General features: G+C 31.7%; 1 protein-coding gene and 1 long non-coding RNA gene across 2 annotated transcripts in view; one reads left to right on the top strand and one right to left on the bottom strand.

The window, feature by feature from the left end:
- The window catches only part of LOC148608494 (uncharacterized), a 42720-nt gene extending 33551 nt beyond the window's left edge, over positions 1 to 9169 (bottom strand). Inside the window, exon 1 of the mRNA XM_088545801.1 lies at positions 9137 to 9169. The gene's annotated coding sequence lies outside the window, so the exon portion shown is untranslated. The remainder of the gene's footprint in view (positions 1 to 9136) is intronic.
- On the top strand, positions 4279 to 5885 carry LOC148608495 (uncharacterized). The gene is made up of 2 exons (XR_015915121.1): positions 4279 to 5046; positions 5445 to 5885. It is a non-coding gene; the product is annotated as an uncharacterized LOC148608495 (long non-coding RNA).
- Positions 9170 to 18248: the final 9079 nt, after the last annotated feature.

Raw genomic sequence — 18248 nt, 5'->3', positions numbered from 1 at the left:
TGTATGTCTGTTTTACATTTTGATTTTTACATTTTTGATTACCGCTATAACCTTGGTTCCATCTTCTCGGAGTGTATTACAGCTAATTCAAATGTTCTACCAAGTCTCTGAACTTTTTCTAACGTTAGAGTTTGCCATGTTAATAGCTTCCCTCTTAATTCGGTTGATTTACAACCATCAACAATTTGGTCTCTAATCATATCTTCACGTTGGTCTGGAATAAGGTCACAAGCGATACAGAATTTTGAAATTCTCACAATAAAATATCTATTGTTTCTCTGTTATGTTGCTTAGCTTTCCTGAGCATATGTCTCTCAAAATATATATGTTTCTTTGGTTCAAAATAATTGTTCAGTGCCGTAAAAGGTTGATCATATTTAGTTCCCGAATCGGTAAATGTTGCAAAAATGATTTGTACTCCATGTCCAGCTATATGTGGAAGCAAAGCTCATTTCTGTTCATCGTTAGACACTCCGGTTGCTTTTACGTAATACTCGAACCGTTTTAAATACTGTTTCCAGGATTTCGCAAGATTTGTTTCATCAATAACTTTGAATCGGAATTTAATTCTATCACTTACATATCAGAATTTAATCCTATCACTTACATATCAGAATTTAATCCTATCACTTACATATCAGAATTTAATCTTCACTAAAAGATCTATCGGAATTTAATCCTCATCCTCTATTTGTTTTTAGAGAAAATCGCCATCCTTGTCGCCAATGTAATATCGTATTATTTTATGGCCTGGGAACTAAACGCATTGTTTTGCTATCAAATAATCGTATCTATAACTAAATATACATAATACAGATTTAGAAATAAATGCACGTGTAGCATGCAAAACAAACTCCACCCATATTTCACACTATTGGCTTATCTTAATACATTACAATCAGGCTCACTAAAGGATATCCGATCTCCCTCCCAATTTATCAAATAAGGATGATGAACTATTGATTTTTTTGGTTATAGGCAATTTTATTCACAGTTTTCTCTCGATAGAGCATATGTAAAATCAGATTTTCAGAGAAAGATTAAAAAAAAACAAAAACAAAAACAAAAACAAAAAAAAAAAAAACATTTAGAGATGGCATTTTTAAAAGTGATGTGGAATCAGTCTGAAATCGAATCCTATGATATGGCATTCCTTCTATATAAAAAAGGTAAAGGGGCTGTGATGAGACATGACAGAGAAACTGTTACAATACATTTGTTGACATACAAAATGTCGAACAAACACCACGACCGCTGTATACCTCCTTCTAGGCGGGGAAAAATATTACATAGTAAAGTTTAAAAATATTCTCTATTCGTGGACAACATTTTGTTTGTGACCTTAACGGTTAACCAAATCTATCGACAATACATTGCGACAAGTAACTGATTAAATGACCAATAAACAAAACAAATATATGTAATTTGTAATTTATCTTTATTTTATTAAATTCTCACACGATGTTTTGAGCCGCCAGAATATTAGTAAAAGGTTAATCTTAGACAGATAAACTGTTTGAACTTTTCAACAGTTTTGCTGGGAGAACGTTCATTACTTTATCAATAGTCATAAGAAAATTTTACTTAATTTTCAACGTATAATGTTTGCTTTTTATTATTGAAGATCATTTGCATTATTGCGCATTTTTTTATTTACAGTTTGTTTTAATGAAATAGTGTAATGCCATTCGTTGACACACGCACACATGTAAAGATAAGAATACGATTTACACTAGATCAATACAGCAATGATGTCGATAGTGTGACTGGTCACCTTAGTTTATTTTATCAATGTCATTTTCAAGATTATAAATAGGTTCGATAAGAATGCTCAAAGATATTCAAAAGAAACAAAGATCATTTTTTTATATATCCTTGCCGACAATAAACACTGTCTGTTTGGCAAACTCAACACCTAAAAATGTGACTACAGGCTGTTGTATTACCTTGATCTTGTTTTGTATTTTTCACACTCATTAGAATTATAGTTCTAACTAAAATATTGAACTATACGTTTTTTTTCCAGCTCAAATTAGTTGACTTAACTAAATACATTATGAATAGCCAAAAACATAATGTACGTTTATTATTTAAAACATATATATATATATATATAACATTAAAATCATCATTTAGATCCTAAATTGGTATATGCCATACTGAACAATGAAATAAAGGCGATACAAATAAACATGAGCAACTTCAAATATCTAAGAAATGCAAGGTTATCTAGAGTTAACTTATCTTTGACACTTCGGATAAAATAGTGGTGAGAAACTCACCTCAAATTATATTGGATGTCCCTTAGCTATCTTTTTTGCGACAAATCCGCACATAATAATCAATTCAAACAACGGGCCACTTATGCATATGAATTTGGAAAATTAGGGCTTTAGACCATTTAATATCAAAGTTCAAAACACATGTAAGAGTTGCTGAAATAATTTCTCGCAAGCCTTTTTCCCACATTTATTCGATTTTTTTTTGCTCACCTTGTAGAAGAGAGAGCCATTGCCATTACTTGACGTCCGTCGTCGTCGTCGTCCGTCGTCGATAACAATTTTCTAAAACTCTGACACTACTTTATCCACTACAACCAAATTTGGTATGAATATTTTTTGTGGTACTTTGCAAAGAACTGATGTGGGAATTTTTGATTTGTCGAAAAAACATGGCTGCTTTACTCCAAATTGAACATAGGGTCAAATAGTAGTGTTTTTGCATATATCTCCAAAACCGATAAGTTAAGCCAAATTCGGTCTAAGTTATTGTGTTTAGCATAATAATGTCTATATGTGGCCATTTTTGTAATCTGATAAGCCATAATTTAGTTATTGTCCTTTTTTTCTAGGTTTGTTTTGCATTTTTTTAATGTTTTTTTTTAAACCTTCTCCTCTGATACTACCTGAGCAATCGAAACCATATATGGTATGAATGTTTCTTAGGGTATCTGCATAGAATTGATGTAAGGATTTTTATCCATGGAAAAACATGGCAGCTGTTACTTAAAAAATCAAAGGGGTCAGTCAGAAGTTTTTCTCATATATTTTCGAAACAGTTAGATTTAGTGAAATTCCTTTATATTGCTGAAATGATCGTTATTATTAGACATACAAAAGTTTTCAGATAGCTTCTTTTTAGAGTTATTGCCCTTGAAAGACTAATATTTAACCAGCTGAGTGATTCAGGCTCCTAGCAACCTCTTTTTTTATCATTATCATGATTTTGTTGCAAATCACAAGAAATATTATGTAACCTCTTATTAGTCTTAATTGTTTTTAATTTTTTTTAACTTTTCACATTTAAATATATACTCCGTTAAATTTCACACAGTATTTCCTTAGGTCATGACAACTGTATTTAACCTTTTAAGATAAGACATTTAGAAATAGGGACAATCACGTATAGGATTTAAATATCACAGCAGTTGTATTTATGACATTTTGTTTTTGGCATCAGTGTGTCTCATAGAAATATGTTTCGAGTTTTCCCTCAGATTTGACAGAGATACCCAAGGACATGATAGCAAAACAAAGGACAGATATTTAAGAGCACTTGCGATATAAGTTTAGTTTCATACGTTTGAAAATCCAACGCATGCAAATTCATTTTGATGAAAATATTCATTTTGTCTTTACACATCTAAAATTAATGGGTAATTGGGGATGGTATATGGTATGAATGGGAAATTTATACCATTCAAATGCTGTACTCGCTTCATTTTTCTGCTAAGGTAGACTAAGAAGAATCTGATTAAATACGAATGTAGGAATAGATCGGTAAAGAGTGCGACACGATTTGTTCCCATAGGTATCCAGATGCTCGACTGAAACACATAACTCCCTAATTCGACAATAATGTTCCCGACCAGAAATTCAAACATTTTAACAACATCTATTTCAGACAAACAGCCAATCCCTTCCTAATGCTAGAAAAAAATGTAATTTTAGTTCCCTGCTTTAAATAGACCTGGAATGCGACCAAATTTTACTTGTTACAGTAAAAAAGGGACATAGTGAAACGCAACAAATGCACCAGCACAAAAACGTAAATATGAAATAGCAAGATTTTCAGAAATCACAAATAGGTCTTCAACAGGTGTTCCTACAATTTAATAAATCATTGACATTTAAAATTTGATCGTTTGTTTAGTTATGCATGTGTCCTAAAAGATCAGGTGTATTATTTATACTCAAATTCAAACTCACTTAAGACAAAAAAAAGGACGGAAGACAACGAAATATCCTCCATCTTACACAGTGTTAATGTAAGATTACACATTGTTTTCTATTGTAATATCAGACATAAAACATATAAATCGAATGGACCCTTTTATGAGGGTTGTGAAAAGGGTAACATCCTAATAATTCCGATCCGAAAAGTTTAAAAATATTAAAAAAAAGTACACAAGGACACGTAGTAACAATTTTTCTTATGCAATAATTTTTCTGGTTTTACAATGTAACAATAAGTCGAAGACAGAAGAAAAAATGTGCCATGACCTTGATAAAGGACCTCTATTCGAGTATGCTTTTTGTCAAAGTGATATCAGCTATATTTTTTTACTAAATAACTTGAATATTATCTTTGTAATAACACTATTTTAGAACATAACCATATACTGTAGAATGTGAAATACAATTAATAATGATAAAAAAAAAATAGTAAAAAATAATAAAAAGAATTCCTTTCAAAAGTTATAACTTCAGAAGAAGCTGCTGGAAAGTATGTTGCTATGACTTTAATTTCAATGTACGTCAGGCCAAAAGAAGTGTTTCATGATATTCGGCGTTATTGTTTAAGCCACTGTTATGTCATAATTAAATCTTTAAGTACATATCACATTTACCTATTCTTGACGAACAACTTAATTACTATCTGTGTATTTTTTTATTATGTTTTTATTAGTTAAATGTATTTTATGAAGAGACAATGTTTTATAACAGAAATACACTTTTCATAGGTGGAGCAACTGGTATAGCTTTTAGCGTTTTCTTAGACAAATATGTGGACCTTAGCAAAGATCAAGTTTTGAAGTTTAATCAGGTAAAATGTTGAATTCATTCTATTGATTCACGAGGACTATAAAAATGAACGCCCATTTGTGCAAGTCTTACGCACTAAATTAAAAACCGATTTACATTAAACGATCATCTAACACTACTACAAACTATTCCTTTCAACTACGTTTTTGAATGTACGAAAGCCGTTCCCCCGGAATCATTTTATATTTTCAATTTTGCCAATTCATTAAGATATGTAAATGTTATATCGTGCTTTAAAAGTCCTGTTTCATTTAAGGCCTTAATTTGTCATTTAAGATCAAGTTTTTATAATTAATGGTTTAGATACAACGTTACACATTTCACAGACGTCCAAATAATGCTTTGTACCCCATTTATGGAAAAGGAACAGTATACATTAATTAACAAATCAATTTTCAGATAATTATAAATGAAGAAAATGGTTACAACAAATATACTGGAGCATTCACTTGCCGATGAAAATTTTTAGTCGTTCCCTCTGCGGGACTCGAACTCGTACCGCTGTGACATCTATGGCAACACCGCCTGCACAAAGTCCAGCGCCCTAGACCACTCGGCCAGCTAGGCTATATAAAATATAGCTTTCGCAAATTTGACAGTTCTAACATCGTTGGGAATTTTTCAGACCTTAATTCACTTCTAAGGTTACTCATACTCAAAATTGAATAAATTAACTCATAGCACTATCTCAAAAATTGTAATTCACGTGAACCTCAAATTGTTTGCATTTTGTATGACACTTGTTCCTTGACTATATTATGAATCACATACTTTCCACTTAAAGGGTACCTTTGTAGGCCTATTCCAGTGTTATGAAGGAGAGAATAAATATTAATTGAGGTCTCATTTTTATAATATTATATAAGACTTCTGTGCTATGTAGTTAAGATAAAATAAATGAGTAATCAAGGGAACCAATGTTATAGCGGTAATCAAAAGAATGTAATCCAGGGACAAAGACCCTGTCAACAAAATACAAAACAAAATATAAATTTATTAAATTTGAACTCCTCTCACCGATGAAAAATAGAATAGCCCAGGTAGCTGCTTCAGATTTAAATAACCAGGAGCTAGATATGAAAAGATTCAGAGGAGAGTATTCATCAATTCTTTTAATTTCAACTGGTCAGTTTAAATGCCCCAATAGCATTGTCAATCCTTTGTATTGTTCAGCAGATTGGTAACAAAAGAGTGTCATGGTTGTAGGAAATTCACTGTAATACGATATGGATTCTTCTTTAGTAATTCCAGAGAAGGTAAAATGTCGACTTGTTAATTTTTCAATTGTCATTTAAACGCTGAAAAAAAGAACGATTTCGAAATAACATAAACAAGCAAAACTAAGACTAAGTTTAGAAAACTCGAACACCCCCCCCCCCAAAAAAAAAAAAACAAAAATAAAAAACAAAAACAAAAAAAAATGAAAAAAAAAAACAAAAAACAAAAAACAAAAAAAAAAAAAACAAAAAAACAAAACAAAACAAAACAAACAAAGCCTCATCTTCGAGAGTCATGGATAACACACTTAAAGTAGAACACATTAAATTGATGAAACAACACATAAGTGGCGACCAGACTTCGAAATCAAACTACCTACAAGATGACACCCTATCTCCAAATTGTTTTCGATTCGAGTAAATTCTTCTGGTATCAAGTAACGTATGGTTAGACATTACATTCCTGTTTTTACTGGTTGACTTACTTACTGAATTAAAGAATTAATTACTAAGTGTCTAGGCTGACAGTGTTTCTCTTTGAAACCTTATTCAAAATATTTTGAAACGACTAACAATGAAAAAAACTGAATTCATTCCAACGGATGTAATGTATTAAATGGTTTTCACTTCTTCCCAGTTGATTATTAATCAAAATAACCACGAGACCTCACCTCTTTATGCATGTTGTGTAAAAGTTTGTTGTGATATTACAACGATAATTAAGAACTTTTATGTGTCACATGTTTTTGAACATGGTTTGTTGCTTCGGTTTCTTTGTGTTTTTTTGTCATGCTTGTCCTAAAATAACAAATTTCAAAATAAAAAATGAAGTCTGAACGTTAATGTATTTATTTGTTTAAAACAAAATACAGTAAAGTGCTGACTACATTAATACAGTTTGTAGAACTTAGACACTAAAACAAATATTTCTTAGTTATTACGACTATTTAAATCTTAATGACCAGAATATTAGATAATTCATTCAGTGAAGTATGTAATGGTGACCTCCCATTGCTTGGAAAAACTAATGTGGCCTGTTACTGTTCAGATGTGGAAGTATCTAAAGGTCTATGTACAGTTCTACAACCATCTTTATTCTAATCATTGTAAATTTGTTCTAAATAAGTTATTTTATCAGTCCCGTTTGCATTTAAAGACATTTCGTGAGGAAGTTCTAATTATGTTGGATGTTTTTCCTCGGCGGATCAGTTTTCTAATTGATCGTAATTTCTTGGTGGTAAAGTGACTCCTAATACATATCTGGTTCACCTCTCATCGATTCGTATAAATAATACAAAATACCTATTAGTTTTATGGGTTTCTTGTCAGTGGGCTGATCTCGTATCGTTGATTGAAGATGTAAAATGTGATCTTAGAACATATATATTATTCAGATTTTTGTAAACAATTAGATCAATCTACGACAAACAGTGTAAATATCTTTGTAGCTGCAATGTTTTTTTTCTATGTTACGACGACGTAAAGATGATGTAATAATGTAACTACCGGATATTTTGATGAGAACCAATCTGAATTTTCTGCTCAAAACATTAAGTTGTAATTGGATAATTGATTGGAAAGAGTGAATAATCAAAATGTTATCACGATTGCGGGTGAACGCAATATAGCGATAATGAAAAGAATGCACTCCGGGGACAAACACCAGACATGGAAGACAGACATACACACAAAGTACACAAAGTAACTAAAACTACTCATACAAAGCAACAAAAGCAAATGAGCAACCCGGACTCCACTAGAAACTGGGAGCATGAACCAGGTGCTCATGGGATTTCAATTGTATCAGCAGATATGCCTAACGCTACATCATTCAGATACACTTAGGCAGTTTATTTAGTAATACTGTTTTATGATATCTTTTCTTTCGTATGTGATGGGTTTCATTTGTGTTATTTCAAGCAGAAGCATGTACTCTTCCCTTGATCTTTGCTCTATTGGTAATTGGTTTAATGTTGGTTTTATCTTAACGTACATTCAAATTTCATAATATTAAAAATTATTAGGACTTACATAGACACTTTTGCCTTCCAATGATGAAAAACAACAGCAAATGGATGAAGATAAAACAGCCACGAATAATTCTACTATTGACGTAACTATTAAAAATGTTTTTGCGCTGCCGTCCCTCTTTTCCTTTTAAAAATGTGCATTACATCTATATATTGAATATAAATCTACGTTTATTCCACCAAATAAAGATATACAGGACATAACAAAAAGTCAAAACAACTAATTCACATTTTCAAATTATGACTAGAATACTGCAGAAATAATTAACATATATTCAATCATTTTTTCCCAACATAATTGACTGGACTTTCATATACAACCATCAATTATAAATTAAATATCTTATAAAAAGAAAAAAATATCATTTCTATAGAGGTAAATGTGTAAGTATTCGATGCAAATTTGTTTTGATGAAAGAGGGATACAGTGTCTTACCTTTTGAAGAGTTACCATCTTTTCAGATACTATGTTTAAAAAGCACATGTAACTGCTTATAATGATACATATTGTCGAATCCTGACTCTTTGTAACATCAATTATAAACATACGTTGACAATACCGACAGAATTACATTACAGAATTGCATTACACCTTATCAAAAAGTTTGATGGAAACACATAAGTTGCTGCGGTGTTCTATGTTTGTTTTAATCGTTTGTGTGTAGTGTTTGCTTAAATATATATAATGCTGCTGCATTAAATGATGTCTGTTTCATAATTCTAACTTATTGTTATGTCTTAAGCTTTATCCCATGAAGTATATGCGTTTAATATAACCTAAGGAGTATTCTCGATTTCCGTTAAAGCTTTACACATTTTTGACTAGCAATAACTTTTTACTTACAATTTGAGTTGCCATAAATAGGAAAAATGGTGAAAAAATGATTGCGATGATACTGAATACCATGAATGCTATTTTCTGAAATAGAGTATAAATAATCTAATCCTAAGTATATACTAGAATTGTCATGAACAGTGATAATTTTTAGACGATAAACCATTCCCATTATTTAATTCAGTTGAACTTTTCTTTACAAGGTATATTCGAAGAGAGAAGAAAATATAAAAAGACAATAGCAAAAACATTGCATCTTACGCGCTCTAATTAAAAAAAATATAATTGCAAATAATATCGTTTAACTTACTTACACTTGTTTTGAGCAGTAAAATACGAAAGAGTAAGGCGTATTAATTTGTATCGCATCTTATGATACATAGCTGAAAATGATACACATGAGAATGGTATTGCTTGTAACATATTATATGATAATCATATGTTTTTCCCAAAAAAATTTGAAAAACCATACGAGAACTATATGCTACCATATGATTCTCATGAGTGGCACGTTTGGCTAGGTATATAAAAAACAAATGCAGATATAAGATGTGTTCTGTTTTCATCCAAATGAAGTCTTATGCCTGCAACTTTTAAGATCGTTAAATTGCGAATTTAATCAGAAGTATTGAAACCAGCTATGATTTTTGAAGATGATAACGTATGCAATTAGTTATTGTTTAAGGGCCAATGTTTCATAAAAAAAATACTTATATATACATACAAATCCAGTCGTAATTCTTTTTGTCTATCGCTTATTTCCTCACAGTCAAGGTTTTATATTGCCGTTTTAAATATGATATTTCTTCTAAAGACGTCCCGTTGCTGACTATGACGTAACTTCATCCAACATAACATTTGGGGTAGGAAACGTCCAATAACAAAACAAAATTCTGCAGAAATGGTACACAAATGTGATTAACTTTTTTATTTGATCGGTGACCTCCCACTTTTTAAGAGTTTATAATATCAGCTAATGGATACCTTTTCATGCCGCAAGTTTGGAAAAATCTGAAGGTGAGAAGTATTTCAGATTACTGTGAATATGGTTCAAAAGTTAGTTCTTCTTTTGGCGGGAGACAATATACGTTATTGTAAGGCAGATAAGACTCATTGCATAATGTTTTCATTGTTTTATATTTTATACTTTATACGTGAGACCATTCCATTAATAATTCACGAAATTCCTATCGTCAAAACTGTTTGGTGTGATTTGTTTTTAATATCTAAGTAGAAATGTCTTCACACAACTTCGTTTCATATCGACATGAATTTAAGTTTTTTAAACCTCATTCTTGGAATGTCACAAGCAAGTATTAAACATGAGTGCTTTATGGAGAGGAATAAATCACAATTGTTTAATCTTTTGTTAATGGACTTCATAACCTTGGATACTGACCTCTTTTGAACTGAATTTCATCGTATATTATTGCATAGTTTTTTGTCTTCTTTATTTTCAATACTATATTAATTTTCCTCTATTATATGTTAAGGATATTGTGTGATAATCCTTTTTTTCTCATTTTGTTTTCCTGTTTGCTAGTGGTGTTGTCTTTTCTACCAATTGATGTTTTTTTAAAGGAGGTTCACAGATATACAATAAGACTTGTCTATCTTGTCAGTTCCTTTCCTCGTTTGTCTGCCCCGGACTTGACTTTTTATGAGCAACTCGGCGGGTGTTTCTAGAAAGGCGGAGGACGATAGCCCTTCCGGTGCACCTGGTCCATGCTCCCAGGAGTTGCTCATTTACTTTTGTTACTTTGTATGTATGATTTTAGTTACTTTATGTTCTCTGTTGTATATGTCTGTTTTCCATGTCTGGTCTTTGTCCCTGGATTACATTCTTTTGATTACCGCTATGACGTTGGTTCCCTTAATTACTCTTGCACTTTATTGAATAACAAACTGTAAACAACGTTAAGTTGATTCAATAGTACAGAAATTAAATTTGATAATTTAAAAGTAATTCAATTAGCAAATCTACTGTTGTTTTTTTTTTTTCAGAAAGACAAATTGTTAGCAAAAAAGGTCATGTTTTTATTCAAATAATCAAGCATGTTAATAATATTTACATATACAAAGATGCATATCTAGAATTGATTTTCTCAAAATATAGTAATATCGGACAAAAAATTAATAACGAATAAAGTTGATTTATATCTATTTCATATTCATATTTGAATATTACATGTATGCGTCCTATGAATTTGGTTTTAATGCTGCTGAAAAAAGGTCATTCATTGTAACACCTTTACAGTATATCAAATTTTAAATCATTTATATAAGAATGTGTTTTACTTTGGTGTTGTAACCGCTGGATTGAATTCACTACTTGAGATACATTAGTTCTTCATAGCAAAAGTTCATTCCCTTTTAAAGACTTCATTAATTTTAATATCTTCTAAAATATTGGTAGTTCTAAAATTTGAAGGAGCATAAGACTTTCTTTTAGTTGTTTTATTCTATGAATATGTGTATCTAATTTTATCTAATTACAGTACCAGAACCGAACTGGTGATTGCATCACGTAACCACAGAGCGTTCAATGTATTTTAAGGTTTCTGTTGTTTTCTTTGTCAATTTTACACATATTTACATAATGAAAGAGATTAAACATCAATTTATACTTTTATTTTACATTTCTTTAATTTAAAACAGATCTAACGTCATTTTAAGCATGGACCAGGTGCACCGGTAGGGAAAGCGTCCTCTGATTTTCTAGAAACACTCGCCGAGTTGCTCATAAAAAGTCATGTCCGGGGTAGACGCAACAGGAAAGGAAAATTATGACAGTGTGATCAAATCGGTTCTCATGGTTGAGATGGATACATCGTAACGATCCACGCGTATAAAACTTCTGAAGTGATGAATTCAATCTTGTAGCAAGATAATCATGTTCAAGGATCCAAATTGTAAGAAGTGAAGCTCGATACAAAAAGCCATACACGCGAATATTTATAATTCAGAAAAAAGACAATATATGTCACAGATATGCAATTTTACAGAGAATAAGATGTATTAAACTGAAATTATTAAAACAAAACATTTTTGATTTCTTTTTCAGTGTATCCTTAATTTCAATCATGGCATAGTGTATATACAAAAAATTTATTAACTAATGATTGTTGATAATAAGGGGTAAGAAGTAACGTGTTGGGATGTTTTGGATTACGTTAAAAAAAAAAAAACAACAAACTAATACCCGCTTTACTTGTTTTTCCTAGAATATTTGGCATAAATACAAATACCAATTCTTCCCATTGCCCAATAAAGTAGAAATAGATATATATATATATGTTTCACTATGATTTTGTTCTCTTCAAACTAATAATTTACTTGACACAATATTTAGGCAGAAAGTTTTTGGATAAAATACATGTTTTGGATAAACCCGTAAAAAGTATGAACTGTTATAATTTCTTCATACTTTATATCACACTTCTACCTTACCGCATTTTGCAGATCTTAATATGTAGCTTTTTCATGGATTTTTGTGGGATTAAGGAACTCAGTACATACACGGTAGATTACAATCACAATCATCGTCTTTAATAGATAGACCAAAAACAAATTACACAGTTTCAAAGTTGAAAGAAGGAATATTGTTAAGCTAAATCCTTATATCTCAGTTTCCGCTACATAGATGACGTGTTATCGTTTAACAATCTTAGTTTTGGGGTTTGATATACCCCAAAATAACTTGAGATAAAGGATACTACAGATACTGTGATGTCAGCTTCATATCTTGACCTACACTTAAACATCAATGGAAAAGGAACACTATTGACCAAACTATACGACAAACGTGATGACTTTTCATTGCTTATTGTCAACTTTCCTTTCATTTGTGGCAACGGTCCTTCAGAACCTGTGTATGAAGTTTTTATATCACAACTCATACGTTATGCCAAAGTTTGTTGTAACTACGCAGACTTTGTGTATCTAGACTGGACTTCTTACAAGTAGTCTTCAGGAACAGGGTTATGTTGTTACATGATTGAAGTTCTATGGTCGTCATCATGAGCTCGGGATCGTTACGGTGTAGCCATCGGAACCATGAAAACCGATTTGTTCAACAGGTCATAGTTGTCCTTTCCACTTCGAGTACCCGGACTTGACCTTTTACGAACACGTCGGCAGGTGTTTTTAGAAAAGCAGAGGACGCTTACCTTCTCGATGCACCTGGCCCATGCGTCCTGGATTTAGTGAAGTGCGAGTTGTTCACTTACTTTTGTTACTTGATATGTATTATTTTAGTAACTTTATGTTCTTTGTTGTGTTTGTCTGTTTTCCAAATCTGGTCTTTGTCCCTGGATTACATTCTTTTGATTTCCCCTCAAAATATTGGTTCCCTTGATTACTATTTATGGTTTCAACTATCTCTTCTTTGGAGATCATGGTATCAGTATAGATCTTATTACGGCTGTTTTGTTTTTCTACGTCTACCTCTGATGATATACGTTGGACGCAATACGTTTTGCAGACAGAAGTAATGCTGTTTTGTACTTTGTCTGTTAGAACAACAGATTGTAATGGAGTCCGAGTAACTCATTGACTTTTTGTTGCTTTGTACGTATTATTTTCGTTATTTTATGTTGTTCTACATTCTATCAACATGTATTTATCAAAGCAATTTTATCAGAGATGGATAAATGGTCCGAAGTTAAAGTTTAATGATAACCTTATATTTTATGAAGAATTAGCCCTGCATGCAGCGTATTTGTTTTAATCACATTGCTTTTTAAGGGGTGTTAATCGAAACGTTTTATTTTTACATCGACGACATACTCATCTTAAATAACATCTGTGATTCAAACCTGAATATCTCGTGGAGGTTGATATTGAGTTATATTTATTTTCCTCTAACGTATTTATTCCTTTTATTTATAAGATTATAAAATGATTCATGATACATGCCCTTCATTTTTTTTTGTATTTGCATTTTTATGGAGAATGCGTGCGTATCTGTAATTAAGAAAAATTAAATATACGTTTAATTTATAATTTATATGTGAAGGATATCGAATATCGTTGAATGTCCGCGATGAATGACCATTGTATCTTTTAAACCTAGCCAATGTAAACCTCGACCAGCTCGAGGTACAATGGTAGATATATACAGCCCTAGATTAATCCTACGAGGAGGAATGACCCGGCCAGGAAAAGCTATAATTTTATATAGCCTAGCTGGTCGAGTGGTCTAGGGCGCTGGACTTTGTGCAGGCGGTGTTGCCATAGATGTCACAGCAGTACAAGTTCGAGTCCCGCGGAGGGAACGACCAAAAATTTGCATCGCAAATTTGACAGTTCTAACATCGTTGGGAATTTTTCAGACCTTTCTATACGTTTATATATCTTCCCTGTATCAATTTGATCCGATGGAGCAGTGTAGCAAATAGAGTCGTCACATTCTGAGACGTTGTATAATATTGATTTGTTGCGACATGCATCATTAATTTGATCCTCTATCCTAAATGTTAACATCTAAATCAAATGTCCCGTACCACCATACATCGTGTACTAAGTTACAGCCCTAGATTAATCCTACGAGGAGGAATGACCCGGCCAGCGAAAGTTATAATATTATATAGCCAAGCTGGTCGAGTGGTCTAGGGCGCTGGACTTTGTGCAGGCGGTGTTGCCATAGATGTCACGGCAGTACGAGTTCGAGTCCTGCGGAGGGAACGACCAAAAATTTGCATCGCAAATTTGACAGTTCTAACATCGTTGGGAATTTTTCAGACCTTTATATATATATATATATATATATATATTTGACAGACTTTTGATCTTTGTATGCAAGTGTACAATTTCGAAGGTTACAGCACTCGTTTAATTAAGACAAAATGTAAACGAATAAAAGTTCAATAAAGTTTTGGCTCTATACGTTAAAACCTTGTTTTCTTCTAGATTATGTCATTTATAATTTCGTTATTACCATTATTCATAAGTTAAAACATGATTTGTAGTTTCACTTTTCCTATTTATAAAACAATTGAGTGCTCTGTCAGCAAAACGCCCTAAAGGTGTATACAATTTATACATTCAAGAACTATTTTTTGATATATTCAAACGCCTCATAGCAATTTCGCAGGAGAATTAAAACATAGAGGTTAGCCAATAATACAAAATTGTTTTGGGTTAATTGATAATTTATTTTCCATCGGTATCATATTTAAGACTTATGTCTGTATTTGTTCCCTGATATCCGGTAAACATATGCTGTAGTTATTCAAATTTTATCTCTTTAGAAAAAAAAACAGCTAATGTATTCATTTTTTTTCAGTTTTCCTATTTTGTTAAGTCCTAGTAAAGAAAAAACTGTTCAAAACGACAATAAAGTGTTATTCATTGAGAGTTGATATTTTATGGAGTGTTCATATCATACGTTATGTCTGAATCTACGCAGATGTTTTTTGTATCGCGATAGAATTCTAACAAAAAGGCTTCTAGAACAGTGTTATGTTGCTACAAAATTGAAGTAATCACTACAGAAAATTTATGGTCGTCATCATGAACTCGTGGATCGATATGGTGGTTTCAATTGCACCATGAAAACTGATTTATTCAACGGGTCACAGTTTTCCTTTCCTCGTTTGTCTACCCTGGTGCACCTGTACAAAGAAAATATTCACGTTTAATTCGTTCTTGTGTTACATGTCTCACCTGTAATAAAATAAAATAGGTAAAATTTATTCCATGGGGCAGATGGATACACCATAACAATCACCGAGTTTCTGATGACAACAATAAAACATTGCAGTGATGTATTTAACCTTGAAGCAAAATAACCCTCTATGTCTTTATTGGTGCATATTATTGATAAACGTTAATTCTTCATATTTTTGTAAATGATATTTTGTATTGCATTTTTGTGCGGCTTTCTATGTCAGCCCCAAACCTTTGGATTTAATAGAATATCCCTGTATCAGCGTGTATTTTCCTACTTTTTATCAGATGTAATTGATCAAAGACTAAAATCGTTCGGCTTGATAACAACTCATTTGATCAGAGATATAACAAACTTTATTTTTATCGTTATACAGTTACAGACCGAATGAAATGAACAAGTACATTGGCGACAAAACATTTGTATCAGGTTCTTGATAGTTACTTCATTCTTTTTTCAAGTTTTTAATTCACGAATGTTCCCAATGTGTTCAGATATTCTTCGAAAAAAAGAAAGACGACAAATCGTTTTTACCTGTAATATATTGTTATATTTTCTACTGACAACTATGCCCGGCTGGTAAAAAAGTTCCGATTTTCCTAAAATCATTCCTCGACTCAAAATTATTTAAAAAATCGCTTGAAAATATAGGATATCTCAATTTGATATCATATATGACCTGGTTGGGAACGAATCAACACTTCACGATTTTTTGTTATGTGACTGGATAGCAGTATAAAACAATTTAAAAACTAGATTTTTTTTGAAAATGTCTGTTTACATGTACGAAAAGACCTTGATTCATACTATAGAAACTGTTAAGTTTGACAAATCAGAGAACATGCTGTTATTAAAACATGACATATTATCATTCACTTGACTTTTTGACTGAGCTAAAGTGATAAATTATGTACAAAATTGGTGTTTGAAGCTTCGAACAATGTAAGGATATCTTTCAGGTATTTGTTTTTTTAACAAAATAATTTGCATTAGACCTAAATCTAGAACGGACGAAAACATTAACCGGCATTGTTTCTGCTCATGATGTAAATGAAATGTATGGGGTAATTTATTGTTATGTATAAACGAAACAAATACATTCAATTATGATTGTGGAAAAATGTTTTAATCTGAGAAGAATGTTTTTGTCAATTTTATTAACGCAAGTATATCGAACAACGAATGATTCCAATTATTATGCAGACGTCCGTAGCATTTTGAATTTTTAACATAAATTAAAGATCAACGAGACATTCACGTACATGAACGTTTTTACGGAAACAAACATATGTTAGACTAGAGGCAGCGGCTTACATAAATAACCTGATTCAAAGGAACTTAAACAGGTATGCAAGGTGTAAATAGGGAAAACCTTTACAAATAAATCTTTTCATAGCCGAGTTAATAATTAAGTGTCATTTTCGGGATAGACGAAAGTGAAATAAAAAGAACTACGCGTACAGTGAACAGTTAGTTCTGGTGGTGCAGATGGATGCACCAGAAAGATTGACGAGTACATAGTGGACTATAAAATGTAAATGTTTGAATGAAGTCGCGTAGCAACATATTATTGTTCCAGAAGGCTATGTAAAAGAAGTCTAGCAAGGAAAATGTATTGTCTTTTATTTATTTATTTTTATTATTATTATTATTTTAACACCATGTATAATTGTCACTAAAGGGGTACATAAATGACACATAAATGTTTACTTTAATATTAATAGTTCATGTAGAGACAATGTGTGTACATATTTAGTCAAGGGAATTTCTGTTCAAAAGAATATTATGTAACATGTGAAAAGAATAATTACACACCACATAAGCTAGATTTACGCAGGAAAATATGTTTGATTGTACCAATTAGCTACTTTGGAAACTTTGATGACACTTTCAAAATTATTTATCACAGAAAGAAAGATTTTTTTTCTATTGATTAATGCACTTCCAAATTTAAATGATGGTTACTACTTGAAACATGAAAAAAAAAACTCGCCTCCTTCCTTTCATACTAAAGCCGCTTGGACTTCATCATATTAGAACCAAACTATATTTCATACCTCTCACTCCACTACACGTTCTTTACAAAACTAGTCTTGACACCACTTTTTTGACCATACCTCAACATTATACAGCCTTGTTGCCATCATTTTAGATATTGGTTTCCACAGACTCTTTAAACCAATTTGTGTAAAAAGTCACGATGAAGAAAAACGATCATTTCTTCCACTACAGTTTGTCAACAAATGTATAAATGCAATTAATTTTGCTAACATTCTTCATCACTAAAACGTTACCAACAAAATTCCCCCATATTTCAAAGACAAATCCAGACCAATTATTTTATATTCCTATACTTCACCCATTGCATCAAAAAATTTTAATTAAAAAAGGCTATTGCAGAACCTCGAGATTGAGTACTTCAAGGCTAAACCACCTGACCTTTCTCATTGT

The sequence above is a fragment of the Perna viridis genome, chromosome 9 (assembly GCF_037379345.1).
Source record: "Perna viridis isolate PV_CMFRI_1.1 ecotype Kerala chromosome 9, ASM3737934v1, whole genome shotgun sequence".
NCBI lineage: Eukaryota > Metazoa > Mollusca > Bivalvia > Mytilida > Mytilidae > Perna > Perna viridis.
This window is presented reverse-complemented; position numbering and strand designations above follow the sequence as displayed.